Raw genomic sequence first — 22771 nt, 5'->3', positions numbered from 1 at the left:
CCACTAGAAAATACCAGGATTTACTTCTTCTTCACACCTCTTCTTTATTGGACCAAACATAAGGTAGTCAAAGTTACCTCCGTTTTCAGAAATAAGGGAATAACCCATAATCAAACTGACAGCAATAGCTTTTGAATGTATAACTGCATGACTTAAGCAGCAGCCCAAAACCTCTGTTTATTAGATCATACCTGCGCTGTCAGTCTCAGATACATGGAGCAGAAACAATTTCTTAGCATTACTCTTAAGGAAGATCTTGCAATAGAAATATGGACAGTAGTAACTCTCTATAGTGGTGACTGCTGACCTCACAAGATCAATCACCTCTATCTTCCCAAGAAAGAGCAGCAGAGACAACACTTAGAATTTGATTGAACAATACACATTACTTCTAATATGAAGGTCAGAGATCAACCTTCCTAAAGAAATACAGCGAAAATATGCACTCTCCCTTCTGCAACAGAACCAGTGAACATCACTTGTCTTCCAAATCAAAGACAGACAAGCCAAGCACTGTCTTTCCATTGCAGTCTCCTTCAGGGATTTCTCCTCTCATGTCACAGTTATGCAGGTAGCTGTCTAAAGGATAAATCACTGCAGTCCAATTGAGGAGTGAGGGGAAAAGCACTGCATCCTTATTTCCCTCCGTCTCAGCAACAAAAGAACGGGTGCTGAAACTTTATCAATTATTTATGCAGCTGCCATTACTTCTTCTGCTCTTTAATCCCCAGATTGAAATACCTCTCTCTTTGGACCGAACTCCGTCTTCAATTATTCATTCCATTGGCCATTTTTTTTTTTTTCCTCTTGCTCATTTAAATTCTTGTTTGTTTGTTTGTTTGTTTGAATTGAACTGCTGGAACAGCAGTGATTTGTAGATTAGATAATACTGAGTTTGAAAGTTAGCCAAGAGAGATAGGGTGACCTGCAAAGTAAATCATCCAGCCTTGGCAAGGAGGATGAGGAAAGAATATTGCAAAGTCTGCCATGGGCTTTGCATCATGTCACAGCCATCTGGATAGTGGCACCATAACAACTGGATAACTTGCCCAACTGAAGTACCTGTGCAGTTTGCAGAATCCAGAAGTGACAGTGACCTCTGTATTATGCAGCATATAAATCCCAGATAATTACACAAGCAACAAGTAAAATACCCAAAGAAATGTGCCAGACATTTCGTAGTGCTAAGACTCCAGGCTAGAGTTCACTCTTTCATCTTCAGAAGAAATTTCTTATTTTGCTAAGAAATATAATTAAAACTAAATCAGCTTTTTAAAAACTAGCTCTACAATCATGTCCTCATTTCTAACCTGTATTACATGTGCAGGGTACTCCAAATTATCAGAGAAGCTAAATAAAATGAGAGAAGGATTTTAGTCTCATTTGAAGCCCACAAAATCTCCATATCTTCTCTAGAAATCTCTCCTTGAGTCTCTGACTTTTATACTGACCCTGTTATGCTGTTACGGTCTCAGAAACATCATTTATCCATCTTTCTGAGGTTTTGCATGCTATCTTTAAAGTACTGAAAGCATTTTTTAATTATTATTACTCAGAAAATAATTTGTCTCCCTTTTCCATTCTTTGCATGCAGCTTGAAAAATCTTGTTATTCATATACAACCGTTTTGTCTCCTATTTCCACTAAACGAGACTTTAAACAACTAAATGTAGAATGTGAAAGTTGTGAAATAAGAAGGAAAAGTACCAAGAAAGCTAATGGTTAATTATGGAGATAACAGTGGTGATAGCATGCCTAAGGCTGAATCAAAAGGTTTCAAAAAGGTGGGTTTTTTAACATGAAGTTCTGGAAATTTTAATATGTAATATATAAGCAATCCTTCCTGCATTATGTATCTAAAAAATAATAATTAAAAAGTTGTAATTTAGTGGTAATTTCTCACCATGCTGGACAGCAAACAAGGCAAAATTTCTGTCTTCTGGCCTACTCTGCATCATCATACTCTACTAAGCAGAATTTGTTTTCCCATCCAATAGGGTCCTGTGGAAACACACTAGAAGGGCTCAAACTCTGTCTTATCCTAATGAATTGTATCTCTGCTTTAGATCCACTGCACCCTGCAAACATGCATTTTCCAATGCTAAACACTGAGATAAATTGGCCAGATAATGCACATCAACACTCAGATGACACACAGCTCTTTGTTGACAGAGCATTACTGCTACACCCAGTGATCCAGTATTTGGAGAAGACCAGTTAAAGATGAGAGAAGGCTGGTTGAAACTGAAGCTGAGGTAGGTGAAATGACAGTCAAACCATCAGCAGCCTTATTTAAAAAAACCCAAACCATCTGAAGCTTCTGGCTGACAGCTGGAATAGATCACCCTTCCTTTCTGACTGCCATAAGCATCTCCTGGGGAGTGGAAGGAGGAGGCCAGGGAGGAAGAAGTGTTGGTTGTGTAGAAGACAAAGTCTCACATTCAGGCTCTTAAATAAATATCCGACACAAACCTCATCCGCAATTCTTTGTTTTGTTTCTTCTATAAAACTGGATGTAGTAATCAAAAATAAATGGGAAAAGCCACACACAAGGCAATCCACTGCAATTCTGCCTCAACAAGGCGGGAAGAAAAACCATGATAGATATTACGTACCTTAGTCGAAGGTAATAAAGGAATATATAGGGCAACATGCATAGAATACAGAAGAATAAGACAAATTAATTGAAATGCTCACTAAGTGGTCTACATTCAAATAAAATTACTTGAACCATTAATTCTACAACAAGCCAACATAACCCAGACACTAAATGCATAGGTACTTGTATAGTATAAATCTGATGCAGAAAATAAGTAAAGCCAAAACAGAGATATGTTTTAAATTGATATCTGTTAAATTGCTTCATCTTCACACAGGTTTGGTTCAAATAAATGTCTTTAGCTTGTATCCCATATAATTTTTTAAATAAATATCAAGGTGTTATTAATATGGCTAGTACTTTAAAGTTACTTTTATGCTAATAACCCATGTAAATAAAACTGCTTTACAAAAGATTCAATGGGATCACCAGTACAATATTAAAGGCCACAGACTAAGTGTGTAAGTATTATCCTCTCCCCCACGTGGCTTGAAAAAGTATTAAAATAGACTCACTTCAAACACCAAAGCAAATAAGCCCTGTCCATCCTGACAGAACTGATGTTTTCTTTGTCACTCTTTGATTATAGCTTAAACCCTAGATTAGTCACTACCACCTGGAAATTATTTTATTAAAGAGTTTTAAAGTTCATCTAGTAGCTTTCACCATTAGGTACTATGTGCAGTTGCACTGATAAAACATAAGCAAAATACAGTCCAACCTTATTTGATTACAGCAGCACTCAGCTTCCATAAATAAGGAGAAAGAAAAGACAGAAATACTTTGCTCTAAACCCTCAGCAGAACGGGGGGTATTTCTGAAACTGCTAGTGAAGTCAAAGGGCTGCCATTGCAGTGCATTCATTTAGTTCCACTAGATTTGCGATTCTGCCTTTTCTCCTTTTACAAAAGAAGCTGCAGCTCACGCAGCAACTTCTTGGACTTGCTGAGCCGAAGGCCATGAAGAATTACAGGTCTGGGTTCCCAGTGTCTCGAGGGAACCCTACATCTAATTTTGAGACATTTTCCACATGCAGTGTCCAAGAGGGTGGTATGACTGTTCGTACATCTCCCCCTGCTCAATGAATCTGAGCCGTGGCTACCCTCCTGGAGCTCATGAGTAGCTACTTATTTCAAGCTGCCATGTATGACAGCTTCATAGGAACATGGTGATGTGAATTAGGAAGGTTCTCCCTCTTCCCTACTTTCCACTCAGGCAGTAATTCCTTCTTACAGAGAGAGAAGGGTGTTGGATAACTAGTCCATGAAATACTACTGCAGGCAGCACTTTGTTTAACTTCTGCATGCTCTGAGGGTGACTGAGGGACATTTTGAATTCCATGCTGAGAGCACTTTGTATTAATTATGATGCTGTCAATTAACCATTGCTATGACTTCAGTGGATATATGCTCTGGTCCTTTTCATCTCTAAGGACTTCTGTGCTGTGGTTTCAACTGACCATTAGAACAGCAGTCCCTTCAGAAAACCTCAAAAGACAGTCTCTTCTTCCCTTTTTAATTTCATTCTGTAAATTTAATTCCAGTTATTACATGCATTGACAATAGCCTTTCTATGCTGTTTGTTTATAGAAAGTGACATTACTCCCTATGAAAAAACAGGAGGAGGAATCTGTGGAGAGAAATGTGCTGTGGCAGGGGACCACTTTGGAGTAAGGCTCCTTCACCCAGAGCAAGCAGCTGTACAAGGAACTTGCTGTGGGGCAGAGTCCTTCACAACTGCAAACCACCAGCAGGAAGCAGCCTCTGTGTAAGGAAGTGATTAGGTATTTATATCCTTCACTGTGGCCAGTAAACAGAATTAGTGCGACTTGGACCAAGTTTTAATTATATAGGAGCTTAATGATCTAAGCTGCTGTGGGAGGAGAGCGTGGGGGAAGAGAATGAAGGTTCAACAAAGTGCATCTGTCTTTTTTCTCTCCTTCCCTCTTCAGAAATGGCTGCTTTTCTGGATTTTTCAGGGTGTTTCCCCCACTTTTAGTCCAAGGGATGTTAGATTCATAACTGGCTCCTGAAGAAGTGAAAAGCAAGGTGATGTTCAGTCATATTTCAGAGTACAACTCCTTACTGGCCTGTAAATCACTAGGCTTAAAACACCAGCAACCTCATCTCTCAACACACATCCTCAAACCTGCTAGGCAGGTGAGAAAATCCTCTCTGAATGGCACCTGACCACATTCTGTGAGCTGACCAAGTTACTCTGCTGCCTTGGCCAACAGCACAACTTGACAGTCTCAGTGAAGCAGCAGCGCTGATTCTATTAGTGGCGGCTCTAATTAGAGCTCTCAGAGAGAGTGGGTCAGCTCCTCCCTGTCTGAAAGGAAACTAATCTCCTGCACACTTAACTTCAGGAGCTGTAATACCATTGACTCCTTATTTTTTGTACATCCTCACAAAGCAGAATCACACCGGGGCAAATTGAATTGAACATTACTGTTTCATTCCAGCTACCAGAAAAAGCTCTGAAAAACATGCAGGTTCAGTCTGAACATTTTGATCCTTTCTGATTTTCTTGTGCATAGAGGGCACACTCCATGAAAACGCCCAACTCTTAGCTTGCCTAGGGATCTTATTTCCCTGCCATGCTAGCTGCAACAAAAGAACTTGCCTCAGTTCTTCTGGCAATAAGAACATTTGCACCATAAAATTCATATTTTGCATTTCTAAAGTAGTTAAAGTCAAGGCCTTGGCTGGTCTTCCTAGGCAAATGGAGTGCCTGTACAGGTGCAGTTCTTACAAAAATTAGTTTACAGGGATTTCATTAGCCCCTGACATTCATTTTAAGTCTGGAAATAAGTAACGATAACCAGAATACATGCTAAAGTAGTTAAACTAAGAGACTCCTGTTTTCAGTCACAAATACTGATATTTTCCTTTTTTGTCTTTCAAGTGCTAATTGCTACACCAGCTTCCAACATGACTCCAAACTGACGGAATACACATTACTGTCATAAACAAAAATAGTGGTGCTACATTTTTAAAAAAAGGCCTTTGCATGCACTAGTTGCATAAAAATAAAATGCTTTTAGGCAAGTTATTTACAATGCCCCAGGAAAAAAGGAAAGGTGATCAACTTCTGTCAATAGTGAAGCTAAAAAGCACCCTAACAATAAAGGTGATCTGAAATGTGACTTTAAGACAACTTATTTTCTTTCACATGTGGACTGAGTATTGAGATAGCTCTGAACAGAAAGGTACAGCACAAAACATTGCCATTTACTGCCCTCCTTTTTCATCACTGGAGTTCATTACGATTCTGACTAATAAACCTCCCTGTCAGCAGGGGTAAACCACTGCTTTGTCAGCTCAATTGCCACTCACCTGACCAGGCCACGGTCCTGCCATCAATCAATCCTGCCAGGACAGAGGCACCAAGTTAACAGATGGAGGGGGATTTTGAGTTGTATCAATTTGCCCCATGAAAGCTCAATCGGAAAAATTTCAAACCAGAATTGAATTACTGCTCACCTGTGCTGAGAGGACACACACTTAAGTACTTGGAAGCAATTTGAAGAGCATAGGTGTGTGGGCAAGGCACTGATGCATAGCTCAGGTAAAGGTTACACACTTTAACAGCTGCAATCACAAAGCAGCTATTCAAACACTTAAGTGCTCTTCACCCTCTGCTGAGCCTGCATAACACAGCTTCATGGTTCCTACACTTCTACTAAAATCAATTGTCAAAGGTATGGTTTCCTTTTCAAAATGGCTGGTACTGCTTTTCAGCCTAAGGACGAGTATCAGCCTATGTGGTTAAAGCAACCTTAAAACTGAAGTTACTTTTTTTAATGTAAAGAGATTGATAAGAAAGCAAAATATGCCATCTGTATTATCAAGCAGTTAGCATTATTTTGATAATCCAGTTGATCATCACTGTAGGGAGGATCAGATAGATTCAAGTGCCAAGAGAAGAAGAAACTCAGGTTACCACACTTGAATACACCGTTCCATACATCATCATCTGGGAGTCAAATACCATAGAAACCCAAGTTTTCTTCAGTGTGATAAAGTTTGGTACAGCAAAAACCTGTTTCTCTATGCCTAAAGATAAAAAAAAAAAAAAAAAAAAAAATCAGAGAATTTTATTTTGTAAGAAGCTATCTACCATTTTAAGTCTACCAGACTTTTGCAGTTTATTATTCTGAACTAGATACCTTTTGCAATTAAATTGGCATTGCTTTAGGCTAGGCTGTTGATAAATATAATTTGTGAATATGCTAAGTACTATTTCTGCAGATTCCGATTTCTTCACAAACTGAAGCAACAGAAGAGAATGCCACTTTTTCACCTAGTATAAGTGCCACAACAAGATGTCTTTCTTAGATTTCAAGGAAAAGAAATTCTTTAAAAAACATAGTTTACAGATTACCTCCTGTTACCTAGGCACAGAGAACTACCTTCTTGTAGACATTGTTATATATATTTACACAGAAACCGTACAACAGAAAACAACATCGTCAGTTCAAAATGTCAGCAAATCCCGTAATACCGCAGCAAAAAAAAAAAGATCCAAAACTGATATTCTTTACTCCCTGAAGAACAGATGCATGGGGATAATTGTGCCTATCAGTCACGTGCACCAAAACCAGGGCTTTTCAGAGTTCTCATTCTTGCCTGTAACACTGCTAGTGAAAATCTGGAGGGCAATGCTTCAACACAAAGCAGTCAGCAATGTGCACATCTGGGATTTACTATATCTCATGACTCCCATTCAGCTTCAGTGAATGACAGTTTAAAAGGCTGCAGTCACATGGAAAAACACTATGATGAGAGAGCTAGAGAGCTACAAAATTGATTGCTTCATATCGTGTAAAGAGTTTTTACAAACAGAAAATCCCAAAGTGAGTTATTTAACTCTGCAATAGCAAGCAACACTTGACCAAGATTTCCAAACTATTGATATGGAATCAAAAGGAAGGTTTTAACTGACACAGTTATAAGGTTCTAGGCCTTTATTCAGATGCAAACAACACGCACTGAACCTGTGTAAAACAAAACATATTTGTGGATTCTGGCTAAAATACTTCTACACATACCCACTTCACAGTCCAGCAGTGTGACTGGAAGAGAGACAACTTATTTTAAATGAAAGTGAAACAATAGTTAAGAGAGGAGGAAAAAGAACTTACTAAGCGGAAAACAGCATTTACCTACAAATAACTTTTTCTTAAACATGTAAATCTGTTCAAGAAGCTTAAAAAAATAGCAGAGTTACTCAACTCTAAATGTTGAATAAGAAAGAAAAACTGAACGCCATTTGAAGAGAAATCCACTGCCATTCCCTGCTACAATCATTCTATTTGCAATGAATTGGAATGCTCTGTAGTACATAATAAGATGGAAGACTTGGAAAATGTGACCATTAGAATTATTTTAGGCAACATTTTTAACACAAGAAATAGAGATTTAAAGCAGGCCAGTGTAAAGTTTTCCAATTTTTTTGACAACTCATCCTTTATATGTGTTTTCAAAATGAAGCAATTTTTCTAATTTCATGTTTTATCATAACACTTCAAGCAAAAACTTTTACTCTCCAGGAGAACAAATGTGAGAGCATTAAGTACTTGACTTTCCTTTACAGAAACTATTTGCTAAACTGAAACTTCAAACCTGTTTTCTCTACAACACGCAGGTGACTTTAACTCTGTTAAGGCCACCTGATATGCAGGGCCAGATGCCCAGAGCCATCAGGAGAAAACGATGCTGCACATGTCAAAACACAACAGAGAAAGAGAGTAGAATGAGAAACAGGACATCACTGGGAGCAGGGCTTTCTTCTGGAGAAGAAGCACCCAGTCAGATCATCTCAAGACAAAAGCCAGTAAAACAAAGACACAAGCAAGCATTAAACCATGCACTGTCAGTGCCACTGCACACTCCTCATGTCACACAGACCTCACGGAACTGGGAATGCTGTCCTGCACATGAAGTATTTTCAGCACAGGCTTGTTCCATTACTTTTCCTTTAAGTTGAGGAGGGTCTGGAAACTACTAGAGTCAAATCAGGAGGAGTGAAATCACCATGAGTGCTACCCATATAGTGTGGGTCTTTTGATGCCAGCAGAACAGTATTTTCCAGGGAAGGATTTTCAGACAGTTAGTCATTGGTGATAGTGCAGGAGAACAGGCTAATTACAGCACTATTTCTGCACAGCAACTTTCTGTCTCCTTGTAGAACTCTGCAATGAGACATCTGGTGCCATTTTTAAGGTACCCAAGGTGAGAGAAGATAGCTGTTTTTGTTCTGCCCCTACAAGCACAACAAATACCACAGGGGCCTTGGAAACCACGGTTAAGAAAGGAACAGAGTAAATTTCTGTAAGATTTCCTGTTCAGAGGCTAAATGGCAATATTACAATATATTAAAGAGAGTTTCTTGATTGGAAAACTGTGTTCTCAGCATGAATCACTGCTTTTGACAACTATGCTTTGAGAATTTCACAATAGAAGCGAGAAAAAAATTACAAGTTGGAAAAAATGAACACTACATACTATACAACTCATTGCCAGTCAGGTACTGATCCAACTGTAGAGTCAACTCACTTGAAGTAATAAACTAGCAAAACTTCACAGATTAAAAAGATGAATAACTGTGTTTTAACACTTATCAGCATGGAAAAGAGGCCATTCTGACTTTCATTCAGGTAAAGAATCCACACATTTGTGTAGGTTCTCCATTAATTTCAAGGACATGAATGATCATACAAGATACACACTGAAATACCTCATTGAATTGGAAACCTGACTCCTGGCAAATTGGTAAGATTTTTTTCTTTTCCATAAGAGCTGCTCAGTACTTCTTCCTGACATCTTTTTCCAACTCCACATTGCTTTTTTAATACCAGTTCTATTCTGAGTGCTTACTCACAGGTTTCTATCAGGCTCATGACTTTACAGCATCCTGAATGCAGGGTGTAAACTGAAGTATGCATGTATCAGTTAAACACCAAGGTTATTTTAAACTTATTGTACAGCTTTGACTACACAATGATAAGCAGGTCAGACAGCAAAAAGATAAGAATATGTCACATAGGGTTTCTAACAAAGCTAAAATTTTAAGAACAAAAAATAATCCATAAAACTGCTTAGCTCATATCTACAGAAATGTGAACCTGTTTACAGAAGGTTTTGACTTGACTCATGGAGAGAACTTATCTATTAGTGAGCCCAGGTTTTTCCACTTCAGCTGCTCACAATTCAGCTTCCAGTGTCTTACCGAGAGAAACAGGAGTTTCTCTCATCTCCTTTGTGACACATTGCAGCAGCTCAGGATCACATTTAGTGTCTTAGCTCTATGGCATAGAACACTCTCCCTGTCATTCTTGCCAGGATATCTTCAGATATAGGAATCCAGGCTCTTCCTCTTTCTTTACACCAGCTCACTCTAAAATGACAAGAATTTTAATTTTTCCTCTGCACACACACCTCCCTCGTGAATTTTAAGGGGTTCTTAAGAAATATACAAACTAAACAAAAAGTTTGGCCTTTGCTCAGCTGGTGCTCTGCACAGGGTAGAAATTTGCTTTCATAAGCCTTCAACTCATAATGAAACACCTTATCTATATCTGTTTTTTCATAGTTGTGATGTTCAAGGGGTATGTTAGCAGCATGCAGAAATGAGACTTCAATAAAAATGCACCACAAAGATCTCTGAAGTGTAGCTCGTGGGAAGGAGGGCCATTGTTAAGAATTCAGTACATTAAAAGAATGTCTTACCTGTGCTGTTTTCATATACTCGTGTGTCCATTATGGAGGAAGGGGTATGCGGGACAAAAAAGGAAAACTGTGAATCCATTTCCTTTAAACATTTTGGGATGCATTGCGAGATAGCCCTGGTCTGCCAGACCCTGACTGCGCTAGCACACCATAAATAGCTGTGACTGCCTCACCTGAGGCCACTCCAAACCCTTGAACCCAGGAGATCTATTCAAGCTCAGCCCTGGGCCTTCGTTCCTTGCCTGGGCCATGACAGAGGAGTGATGTTCTCTGTGGCCATGGCTGGCCATTTAAGATCCTTAATTTAGGCTCTGACCCACAGACAGGTTTCCTAGCTCAACCTAAGCCTAGCCCTGTTGCTATATTCCTGCTGGGTGGTCACTGGACCTAATCCTAACCCTATGGATTGACTTCCTGGCTTGGCCTTCGATCTACCTATGGCCATGATAATGTACAATGATCCAAACTCTTGGTATTGCTTGGTCACCACCTACAGATCTGCCCTGCTTGGCTATTGTGGGTACTGGGGAGTGGGCTGGGACTCATGAAGCCCCAATCCTGCTACTCCAGGGATTACCCTTGACTTCCATCTCCCCATCCTTTAGCAAGCAGCCCTGAGCTTGACACAGTCTGTGCACACAACACAGTAAAATCAATAGGTGCAAAGCCCATTTTTAGAAAGGCAATCAAAAGATGATTTTCTGCCAGAATACTCTCTTTTGGGAGTGCAAAACACAGGGGCTGAGGGGCTGAGAGTCCTTTGCCTGCCTTCTTTCTTTAAGTTCAGCATTGCCTTGGTTCATCACGTGTCCAATCTTTGTGTGTATTAGACATGCTTGGCTTAATTGTTTGAAGACAACAACCATCAGAGATACTAAGTAAAATGAACTTGAGAAGCTCATGACACCAAGGGTCACACTCATTCACGAGGAGTTGAATGCCCAAGCTCTGTTTTAGTCACAGACGGCATTACCTATAGTGCAATAATGGCAACTTGCTGGAGCTTACCTGGCATACCTTTGGCTGACCTGTTCATGGAATTAGACATTTCTGTCTTGCACCATGATTAAAACAATTTTTTACTAACCACTCCACTGGGAAAGAAAGTCAGTGGATGAAAATTACCTAAAATGTAACTTAATTATGAGAAGCTGAAGGAAAGTAATAGGTATGCAGTTGGTTTTAGATTAAGTTGTGGTCCTAGCTGCTTTTCACTTCTGTTGTTGTAAAGGGGCATAACAAACAAGGGGGAGACATCTCCCCCACAAGGGAAGAGGACAGCAGCACGAGAATGGAAATAAATAAAATTCATATGCAATTAATAGTTTTATCACTTTAAAGTAGATATAATAAACAATTTATTCCAAAACATGAAAGGGAGAGTTCCTTTTGAAGACTTCGGATCACTTGTTACAAGCAGAAATAAGATTTTCATATGTCAGATCATCAGTCACTGTCCTTACTAGTACAACTGCCAGGAGACCTTGACTTGTACAAATGACCATATGGGAGTTTTATATAAGGGACATATATCCTTCAACTCTAATATTTTCCTAAAATAAGGAAAATTTATTTGTACAATTAGAGCTATAATGGATCCCTGAAAAATAAAAGAATTTTAACTTTTGGAAGTATGTTTCAGGCTGCATTTAAGAAGCAGGCTGAGCTGGTGTGCACTGACCTAAAGGGAACTCAAAACATTTTTTTTAATTGTTCACCCTTTCCTAAGACCTGATTGTTGGACTTTATAGTGGGCCTTGTCAGACAGCTTAAGAAAGTGTTGGCTGCTACTTGCATGAGAGTTGGACAAATGCAATTTATTTTTCACTACAGTACAAAAGCCTTCCTTTTATGGGCAACAAACAAACAAAACTCCAACCAAACAAAACAAAACCACCTACCCAGATGAAGTATGCAAACATAGATTTTTTTACTACATACTTTGAACTATTCCAGAAGATTACAAAAATCCATTTGAAAAAAAAAAAAAGTTATATGCAGCAAATCTACTTACCAAACTATTAGTTTTAGGGTAAAGACACTTAATTTTTAGATTGTAGTGCGAATTTTTAGATCAATAACTTTTATTTCTTTTTACTCTCAGATTATGAAGATTATTACAGAGATTAAAAAAAAAAAAAATTGTACAATCTCTTCCTGCACTAGTTTAAACTTCATTACACAATATGATGAAATCACAGTCTTGTTTTCCAAAAGACGGCAGGAAAGACCTGACCACAGCAGAAGGAATCTTGGGACATAGGGGGCACAGGGGAAAAAACATTATCAATCCCTTAAATACTTCAAGAGAAACAGTGGTAGTGAAGTACATGTTGAGTGAAAGAAATGAGGCCTCTGTTTACCAATGAAGGAGAGAGTCATCTTCTTTTCTTGTGTAATCTGTCAAGTAAAAAATGTTTGATTTGGGCAAAAGCCACCAGTAGAAGAAGTGCTACTGATCAGTATCAAATCACCTCACATGTAAACCTAGACTAAACTTAGAATAAGACTTCTTGTACAAAAATACCTGGAAAAAAGGGACTGTATGTCTCTAAACATCAAAACACTGATGTTTTTGTTCATCACAGTACCAAAAGACTTTAAGTAATTAAACAACACGAAGCACATCTTTTTAATCCACTTTATCTCTACAATAAACCTGGAGCTCTTGTTCAGACTCTGTTTGGGTCCCTGTAAGTTTTCTTCTTCCCTCAGTTCTGCTATCCCTTAATTCTATTTTTTCATACTGCTGCTGGTGCAGTAAGAGAAATACCCTTTGATGATCTTGACTTGACTACAGCATTTTCTAGGTTCTAAACAGGGACAAGTTTCATGGGAAACTATAAGACAAACAGCCATGCTATGTTGCTAGCAATTTAGCCAGCATCTCTCTGTAACCAACATCTTTCCTCGGTTACCAAAAGACAAGCTACATCTTCATTATTGAGTTTTTCATTGGCCTGCATATTTTTGCAGTTTAGATTGACTCCAAATCATTTCTATAATTCCTAACAAGTGGGAGGAGCCTTTCTTCCTGATTTAACAAGAAAAAGAAAACTACTCCTTTTAAAAAACCATACTCAGTTCTTTGCAGCAAGAGATGAGGTCTGCTGCGATGGGATTACAGGCACAGGGGTAAAAGGAATGCACAATTCCCGTGAAATGCAGGCAGAATACAAGCCTTTGTACTAGTCACAATCTATGCATTCAGAGAAGACCACTTAACTGCAAAGCTCACATCTCCCCAAAGATTTTATCTGTACTATGTACAGTGAACCTTTCACAGACATACCTAGTGATTCTACTTGTTCCCTGGAATAAGAATGATGAGGAGTCAGAAGATGCAGCTGTAGGGAAAATCACACTGAGGTTGAGTGATCTTCCTTTGGGCAATGGAACACTCATGCTGGAAAAGAAAATGATGTGCCCATCTATGACACAGCCCCCACGGGATGTGGGACATTCATGCAAGACAGAAATTTCAAAAGTGCTAATTCCAGACACTCACAGGACACCCATCAATCTGGCTTAAAAAATCTCAACATACAGAGCTGGAAATGAAGTTGTGGAGAGGGAGGCATGCTTTGAACATGTCATATAGTATTTGTGGGCTTTTAACATTCAGATTCTAAAAGCTTTTCAGACCAGATATTTCAAGTTACCAAAGAGCTTTGACTTTATTTTTTCTGTGTTTTGATTATCACCTCTAAAATTAGGGCAATGCCCTTTACTCAACTAATGCAACTATCTATGAGAGTTAATTTTGATGGAACACTGTACAAAGTACACAAAAGAAATGTTCACAAAAATCCTGCCAGCAGATGTGGCGCACTCTGCTGTTATTGGGGCCTAGGATTATGAAGGGCATGGGAGTAAGAGAACCTCTGACAGCTTTGCAACAGCTTCCTGTGGGTCCTAAATCTCCCAGACACATCTCAACATCTCAGCCCTTCCATCTGCTCATGGCCACTGGGGGACATAGCTGTCTCCTCTTGCCCCAGTGTGCCAGCTCCTCACTCAGGCCCCACAGGGAATGGAAGAAGAGCTTGCAAAGTCTTTCAAGACACTCAGATACCTTACAGGGTTATTTGCCCTGTTACAGGGTTATTTGCCCTGTTACAGGGTTATTTTAATTTGTCTGGCTATTGAAGAACTTCTTGCCTCAATGAGGGACTTTATATTTTGGGGGGGGGACTTACTGGCAGTCTTCTGTGTGAAAAGTTTTTTACTGTGAACATTATGTATCAATGTATATGAACATAATATTGATTTAGTTGATAATACAGGATAAATATATCCAGTTTTCATTACTGCATGAGACACAGCAGCATTTAGCCACTCTGGGATCACAGCAGTCTTGGGAGGGCTGATCCTCAGTTTTGCCTCAGAGTGAAAAATAGGATATGATGATCTAAACGAAGATTGCATCAATGCCCACAATCAAGGAACCAAACTAAAATTGTTGACAGGAATGGAAAAAAACTGTCTGAACAATCCCCACACCTCTATTTCTGCCCCAATGACCTCACTTACTGTAATGTTTCAAACAGTTTAACTGCTACAAACTTTCACACATAAACACCCCAAAAACATAATCAAAAGAGTCAGAGGAAGCAAAAGTTACAAGTAATGGACTATACTGGATGTCTTCACTTGGTCATCAGAGAGGCTCAGGACTATGAAGCTTCTTCTACTGATAAATTCCTCCTCTAATACATGGTGCTCAATTTGCTTAAATATAAGTATATTTTTAATAAGACTTAAACTCATGCTAGGCAGTTTCAGATTTCCCGGCCAGTGCTTTCCCCAGATGGGGACTCTCAAAGAAGGAGAACTCTCATTTTTCCTTTTCAGAACTGGCATACCATTAGACTAACCAGAGAGCTGCTCCTCAGTGTCAGGCCTGCGGCCAGGATACATCACAGAAAAAACTCAGTCACTGCAAACATGCTCTGGGTGAATATCTTCCCACAGAATGGAAGTCTGGCCCATAAAAGACAGCGAGGAGTAGTGAAGCTCCAGGTTCATTCATCTCAGTCTTCCCTACAAGTAAGGAACCCATGCCCTTTTGACATATGTCTCCAGCTTTGAGGACTCTCACTGTCTTAAAAACCAAAAATTAACCCCATCCAAATAGAATCACAAGTGAAAACTTTCTCTAGAGAATGTTCTAGTGCCTTTTTAGATAGAGTTAATATAATCTTTTTAGTGCAGTTGCAAACGCAACACATCAAAATTCTCAAAGTAAAAAAAAAAAAAAAAAAAAAAAAATCATTGCATATTTCTAGAGTACAAAGAGCCCAGTGTATTATGTTTTCACAGACTTTACAAGTATTAGTGTTAAAATTTTCCCTTCATACAGGAGATTCCAGTCCCACAGTCTTACCACTGCTGTTTGAACGGAAGCTCCAGTCTTACTCAGCATGAGCTGTTCGGTTTGGTTCAGAGGAATAAGTCTAATAGGATAACAAGCTCCTTGTAGACACTGGTGACACTACTGAATGTAAACATCTGGATTTACTTTATATTTTCAGTAAAATTACAGATTTTATTCCTGATTCATTAGACAGTAAAATACAATGAAAACAGAGGTCCAAATTAAACCAGCTTTTGCTGTATTTTTACAAGTATTCTATTATGAAATATACCTTGTGTCTCTTCCTTCCCTACCAACTACTTTCTTGTATTTATCATCTCTACGAAAATCATTGCTAAAATCAATTTTTTTTTTTTTTCATTTTAAAGGAACATTGTATTGACAGGTTTTAACCCTGAATGCCTTTGTTTGTAAAGCCACAGGAAAGGATCTTTTCATTAAGGTATGTGAGTCACATGCTGCAAATCAGCTGGGGGGGGGGGGGGGGTGTCTGTAAGTCTCTTTCTGCCCCATATACAAATGGGGTTTCAGTGCAAGTTAATGTAAAGCAGGGAGAAAAAGCTGTTAAAGGCTTAAGTCACTCTATACCACATAACTCGGGTTCAGATAGGGACCAGCCACACAACAATATGCAAGAAAGGAACTACAGAACTAGAGAATTAGTTGTGGACTGGTTTTGGAAGCAAACTCTAAATGGTGGTATTGTCAACTGTTTAGCCCTTCTGCCATGCCAGGTAACATCTTATGTTTATATTTAAACTACCTATCCACCTGCAAGGCAACCAAGAGCAGCAGCCCAAAAGCCAGCCAAGAATCAATCCTACTTCTAGCATTACTTGCAAAGACAGCTATTTCATGAAATTCTGTACCCACAGGTACTCTGGTGTCCAGAAATCTCCACAGGGCCTAAGGGCAATGTTTCTGGACAATGTTTGCAGAGCACTCAAGCACACTGTTGCCTATGTCTTGGGTAACATGAGCCTTTCAATTTGATCGAGTTACTTCTCTTACAGATGGAGACATTTATAATTTGTTATTGTTATTGTTAAAACAACTGAGGTTTTGAAGGCAGGAAAAACCCTTATGGAATGAGGTTTCTGAAACATGACCAAGCCAAAGCCACCAAAAATAAGTCTGGCCTGTCTGCAAAACAAAACTCTTAGTCTGTCTCAGTCCATTCCCTGTGTTGCAGCTATGCTTCCGGCAATATGAACTCACCTTGTCACTCACAAAAGGGAAAACAACCAAGACACCCCCAGGTCAGTAGTTGAACCCCAAGTAATTTGCCAAGCAGCCTGGAAAACATTAGGAGAATAAAGCTTTATTCTCATTATATTCCTATTAAAAACAAATATACACAGGTGGGCTTTAGAAAAAGAATCTAAACAGCACAGACTGCACAAACATGCAGAAGAAGAACAAACTTCAGCCACAGGACTCCAGGTCTATGCCAGCAGAAGTGGGGGACAACACAAGACCAGCTGATGCTCTCCAGACATTTTCAGGGAGCCAGAATGTGAGAGCCATTGCTGCGATGCCCATGCAGAACTGAGTGACGGTTCAGATTATTGTAGTTTCCTTCAAATAGTTTACAGCAACCTTTCTTGTTCAACTCCTCTTTCTTTAGTGACTATGGGTTAGAACTTCATCAACAACTAATCAAACTGTGTAGTACAAAAACAATTACATCAGCAGACTTCAGAGTGGCACCTGAAAGGCCCTCCAGAGACAAAACGCTGTCCCCTTTTTCCCTTACATCAAAACCACACAAAGCAACAATTATAGGGAAACCATGACAAAGAGAAAAGGAAGAGATCTTTGAGTCTTTCTCTGAAGGATCCCACGCAGGATATTTACTTGGCCAGATGATGACTATGGAGAGAGAATTCCAGATGTGTGGGTCTCAGCTAGGAAAACCTTCCTCTTGGCTACACACCCACACATACCCACTTTATGCGACTCTTAAGTGAGCTTTGGAATGAAAAAATAAGAATTATGGGTGAAATATTTGACATGAACATACACTCTTGGCTTACACAAGCCTCTTGATGGATTCTCAAGAGTAAATATGTACCATGCAATTTTCCTTGAATAGAAGGAAATGCCAGACACTTACACAGTGATCAAGCTACCACTGAACCTCTCTGCCTCCACTAAAGAGAGCTGTATATTTGAGACTTGTAGAAGAGGTTTGGTTGTCAGGTTTTGAGCTGTATGCTACTAACAATTAAGAACTCCACATTTATCTTGCAGGTCTCAGCTGATATAGTGCCTTTATTTCTCATTCCAAACATCGGGAGCAATGGAAGGAGTCATCTACGAGGACTTCTTGATGGCTGTTTCATATTGGTATACCAATGCGGATTGTGACTCTCTCATACACTGCATGGATACCAAAACATTGTTTCAGGCTTCCTCCATTTTTCTTCAAGTTAGAAACTTTGTTTGAACCTAACAAATTACCCAGTAGATAAGTAGGAATTACAATGCCTATACTAATAGGAGAAAAATAAATATCTTCATGCCTCTCAGAGCTGATAAAATCAAAGTATTAAGAGACCATGTGAGGCATACAGTTGTGGAAGAGACATGACATGACTGCAGCAGTTTTTACTCTGTATTGAGTTTAAATATCCTGTGAACCCAGTGGCCTTTCAGTTGAAAACACTCTGTTTATTCTTTTTGGTCTGAGAAACCAGCTTTCACAGCAATTCACAGCAAGTCATACGACCTTCAGGAGCATGAAGAGCTGATATTTGCACTTCATCATCATAAGTCAGGAAGGATGACTCCACTTCCCGATTGCCAAATTTACCATAAATCCCAAAAAACTTCTGTGAAAAACAGAAGTTCCAGGAGCTCAGGTCTTCCCGAAAACTTATCACAATGGAAAAAGAAAGTAGCTTACCCTTTTCCACACCCACACTCCAAAGGAAAATAATATACTACCTACTGATCAGAGCTCTGCCGGCTGGTCAAGCCATTCTATTGTTCTACTCTGGATTGCTTTCCTTTCTGGGTTTTAGTCTTGGAGAAAACTCATCACTGGAAAAAAAAAAAAAAGAAAAAAGAAAAAAAAAAAAGAAAAAAAGAAAAAAATTCTCTTTCACTTATGTTCAGAGAAAATATATGCATAGGCCAATAGGAAATTTAGACCCATGGTTATAGTTAATACAATACCTTCTCAGGTAACAAGCTCAGAAAAGACTAGTCTGTCCCACCTGGTCCCCTCATTTAGACCCCTTACATAATTTTCCTTTCATTACTGTTGCAAATCATGGAGCAATTTGGTATGGAGTATGCATCCACAGGCACTAGAGTATCTGAGTATCATACTTGATAGGATGCATGGCATTCCTAAATACATTTAACTGAATGCACAAAAAAGAAAAAAACAAAAAACAAAACACTTCCACTGGTAGAAAATAATCTATCCCTCAATTCCAATTAAATAAAGAGATAATTATAGTCATATGTTGATGAGTGACAGATCTATAAAGGAAGAAAAAAAAAATTAATGGATAAACACTCAATTTCACTGAGAAAGCATTCACCTAAATTGCAAGCTGTTGACTCAGTATTTTAGTACTGAACAGCAATGGCATGTGGAGATAACAATCATAACCAAAGAAATTGACCTAAAAAGGTTTTTTTCCCCCTCTTAAATACTGAAATCACAAAACAAAATTTGCAGCTTGTTTTGGAAAAGCCCCATTATTTCTTACTGATTGTTGACGTTTCATGACAGTTACCTCACTGTCTCAGGAAAGGCAGGAGCACACCACCATAAACTGCTTTGAAATTTACTGGCATAGAAACAAAGTTTGCCAAGATGGTACCATCAGTCACCTAGATTTTAACCCCTGCCTGTTTGTTTCCTTCCTAAAGAATGCAGTTAGGCAACAACGCAAGGACTTCCTGTTTTAAAATTACTATTTGCCCGGTCTGATGGAAATGTAATAATGGGTCTTTGCTTCTGGTAATTGTGGTTTACCCTGTCACAGTAGTTTTGCAAGGGATGAAGGCAGTGGGGGGTAAATGGGGAGGATGTGGCCACCAGGTTAAAAAACAAAGCAGTGGGAAGCTGTCCACCTGACAGGATGCTTCTCAGAACAGGTGACAAGCTGCTGAGATTCACCACAGAGCCCAGCTTATTTCTCTCATGGAACTGGTAGATTTTCAGGGTCATCCTCATGCCCTCCCCAACCGGTTTTTTTCCCCCATGTACAGTAAGATATTGCTGATCAAGAATAGAAATAAAAAGAAAGTCCAGATTTTGAATGTAAGTGTAATGCCCCACTGCAAACAGAAAGGTGTGACTGCATCCCTGATGACTAACATGGCTAGATTCCCTTATCTCTAGATAATCATCAGAGTGAAGCATGAACTTCAAAAAAGGTGATTCAGCTGGACTCAGCCACATTTTGGAACTGCCTACCTATCTCCTTCCACCATCTGAGTAGAACAATTTTCATCTGAAGACATGCCTCTCATTTTGGAGGGCAGAAACTGATCCACCACACTGACACCACAGCCAGGCCCTGTCTAGGTTCTCGTCCCAATTATTGCTGTTGAATGAGAATGCCAGTGACACATGAGATACTTTGGCACAGAAGCCTTCCAGAACAGCACTGTCTAAAAAAAACCCACCTCAATAATGATGAAGTTTTCTGCCCAGAATATTTGAATAATCCTGAGAGAGCTCAGGGCTCAACTTTCAATGAGTCCTCTTATTCTGTTAGCAAGGCATTTATTAGTGTAGCTGTTTCCTGCCTCTGGAACAAAGGGAAAAAAAGTAAAACATAGAAAAGACCCTAAAATCTACTAACATTTGACATTAACTGCATCAGAATGATGCTATTTTGTCAAGGAATAATCTCCCAGCCTTACAGAATCAGAGTCTTTTTTGGCAGCACACATAAAATTCAGATTTCACAATGTTAAAATGGCACATCTGAATTTAGCTGCAGATAAAAGTATTTGCAGATAAAAGATAAAAGCACCACACAATTCTTCAACAATTCAGCAGCTGCTGATTATGAGTATAAGCTTTCATTAGTAGTATAAGCTTTCAGACTTCTAAAGAAAATGAACCTAATATCCTGCCTCTGTAGATTTGTACTATCTCCTCCATCTAAAAAGAAGACGTTTATAAATATTTTTTAATATATTGTTACTGAGAGACAAGCAACATAAAGTGTAATCTTATCATGCTACAATTGTGTTTATAATTACTGCCATATATTTTCATAGTTGTTAAATGTTTCAACGAACACTATCTCTAGTATTTGGGGCAGAAAGTAAAAAGCCACCCAGTTTCATTGGTGAGGATTTTTGTATAGATAGACATTATCTATCTGTCTCGTTCCCTGAGCTGACAGGGATCTCTAGAAAGATGGCCTAAAGTCTTGTGAATATGCAGATGTTTCTGTCGAAATCCTTGCCAAGCATTTTGGCAGCTATGAAATAAATGCTCGGTGTGTTGTTTTTGATGGAAACCATATCTGACAGATGGATGAGCATCTTAACTTCATTCTCTGACACTGCTTTAGTCCAAATGTTTTGTAGAATTTTTCAGAATAAGAGATAAGCACCCTGAAGAACTGAACATAACAGAACATCACAGGCAATACATGAAACAATGGTCATTCTTCTAGTGACCACAGTTCAGAGGCTTCCATGCATTCATGTCTTCACTACAGGAGAGGAGACATTATTACGTGAAGACAGCTGACAGACTCCTAAAATTTGCCAGCTAGGTCAAAATCTCCAGAAGCTTTAAATAGCATTTATATTGTCAGCACCAACCAATAAAGTAAAATCAAATATTTAGCCTTCACATTCACTTTCCAAGAGCTCATTTTCGCGTTTTCATAAAATCCACCAGCTACAGCACAAACGATCATTTTTGGAGCACTTCTCAATACCGGCAGGATGTCATCATAGAGGTAAATTGCAAAATAAAAATGTAACTAATTAACTCTGACAGTGCATTTATTTGATGAAGTATCATCTTGCACAGCATAGAGTCAGTTACAAGCACCTGCTGCCAGACTGAAGAAATCACTGTTAATCTGCTTAACTGTGAGGCTCCTTTAGCTTCCAGACTCCTGATGCAGACTCCTGGGATCCCAGCAGTGGTATCCCCATGCCTAAAGCACACAGGCATCAAAACCTTGCCACCTTCCATGGTAAAACAGCAAAGGGGTGTATTGATTAATAAGAACTGTTCCTTAGAACATGGAAGTGTAAACAGGATGGATTAATAGTGATTTGCAGAAGATTAAAAATAGGGATCACAATTAAATCTCTATTCAATTAATTAATATTTACAAAGCATGTTCAGTAACTAGCAAATCTCAGACTATTTACCTTTGATAACGTATCAAGGGGAGAGCCCTCTGCTGGGGCCCCTTCTGAAGGTTTGGCTCCCTGAGGCTGAGTGCCAGTGTGGGCTTTCCATCACTAATGAATGCGTTTACATTTAACACTGCACCTGGAAGAATTAGTATTTTCACTTGTCTTGAGATGTGAAATAAATAAATTACTTTCAGCAGATGCTGCCTGGCAACAAGAGATTTGCCAAACTAGAATCAGGTGTTGGAAGACGGCACAGGCAGACTAATATCCTCCCAAGTCAAACAAATAAACGTAAAATGCTGCTGCTGCACAAAGTGCAGCCAGTGGACAAACACTATGACTGAATGCTTGAAGCTCCATGCATGCAGGATGGCCTTGGGCTGAAGTAAAACCAGGTATTCAGTATGCAGTTGTACTTACCCACTGTCTTGGTTTTTGAAAAGACAGGTATCTGCTATGGAGAGGCAGGCCTCTCTAGGAAATGAGGAATTTGAATCCTTTCCTCCGTGTTATTATAATTCGGAAGATTAAGAATAAAACTTTTCAGTCAGAGCTATGGGGAAAAGGAATAACAGTCCTTTACTAGTAAATATAACAGGACAGACACAAAAAACAACAGCAATTATAACAATAGTAGAACAGAACCAAGAACCCCGAGGGCACACGGTGGAAGCTCCGGCGCTGATGGCTGGAAGCCGGGCG

General features: G+C 39.1%; 1 long non-coding RNA gene across 1 annotated transcript; it reads right to left on the bottom strand.

Annotated features, from left to right (window-relative positions):
• Positions 1–17108: 17108 nt before the first annotated feature.
• Positions 17109–22198, bottom strand: LOC120759519 (uncharacterized). Its single transcript, XR_005703184.1, has 4 exons — positions 22082–22198; positions 20360–20484; positions 18663–18754; positions 17109–18091 (listed from the first exon to the last, which is right to left on the bottom strand). It is a non-coding gene; the product is annotated as an uncharacterized LOC120759519 (long non-coding RNA).
• Positions 22199–22771: the final 573 nt, after the last annotated feature.

Source organism: Hirundo rustica, chromosome 1 (genome assembly GCF_015227805.2).
Source record: "Hirundo rustica isolate bHirRus1 chromosome 1, bHirRus1.pri.v3, whole genome shotgun sequence".
Taxonomy (NCBI): Eukaryota; Metazoa; Chordata; class Aves; order Passeriformes; family Hirundinidae; genus Hirundo; species Hirundo rustica.
Note: the sequence above shows the minus strand (reverse complement) of the source record. Positions and strands in the feature narration are given on the sequence as shown.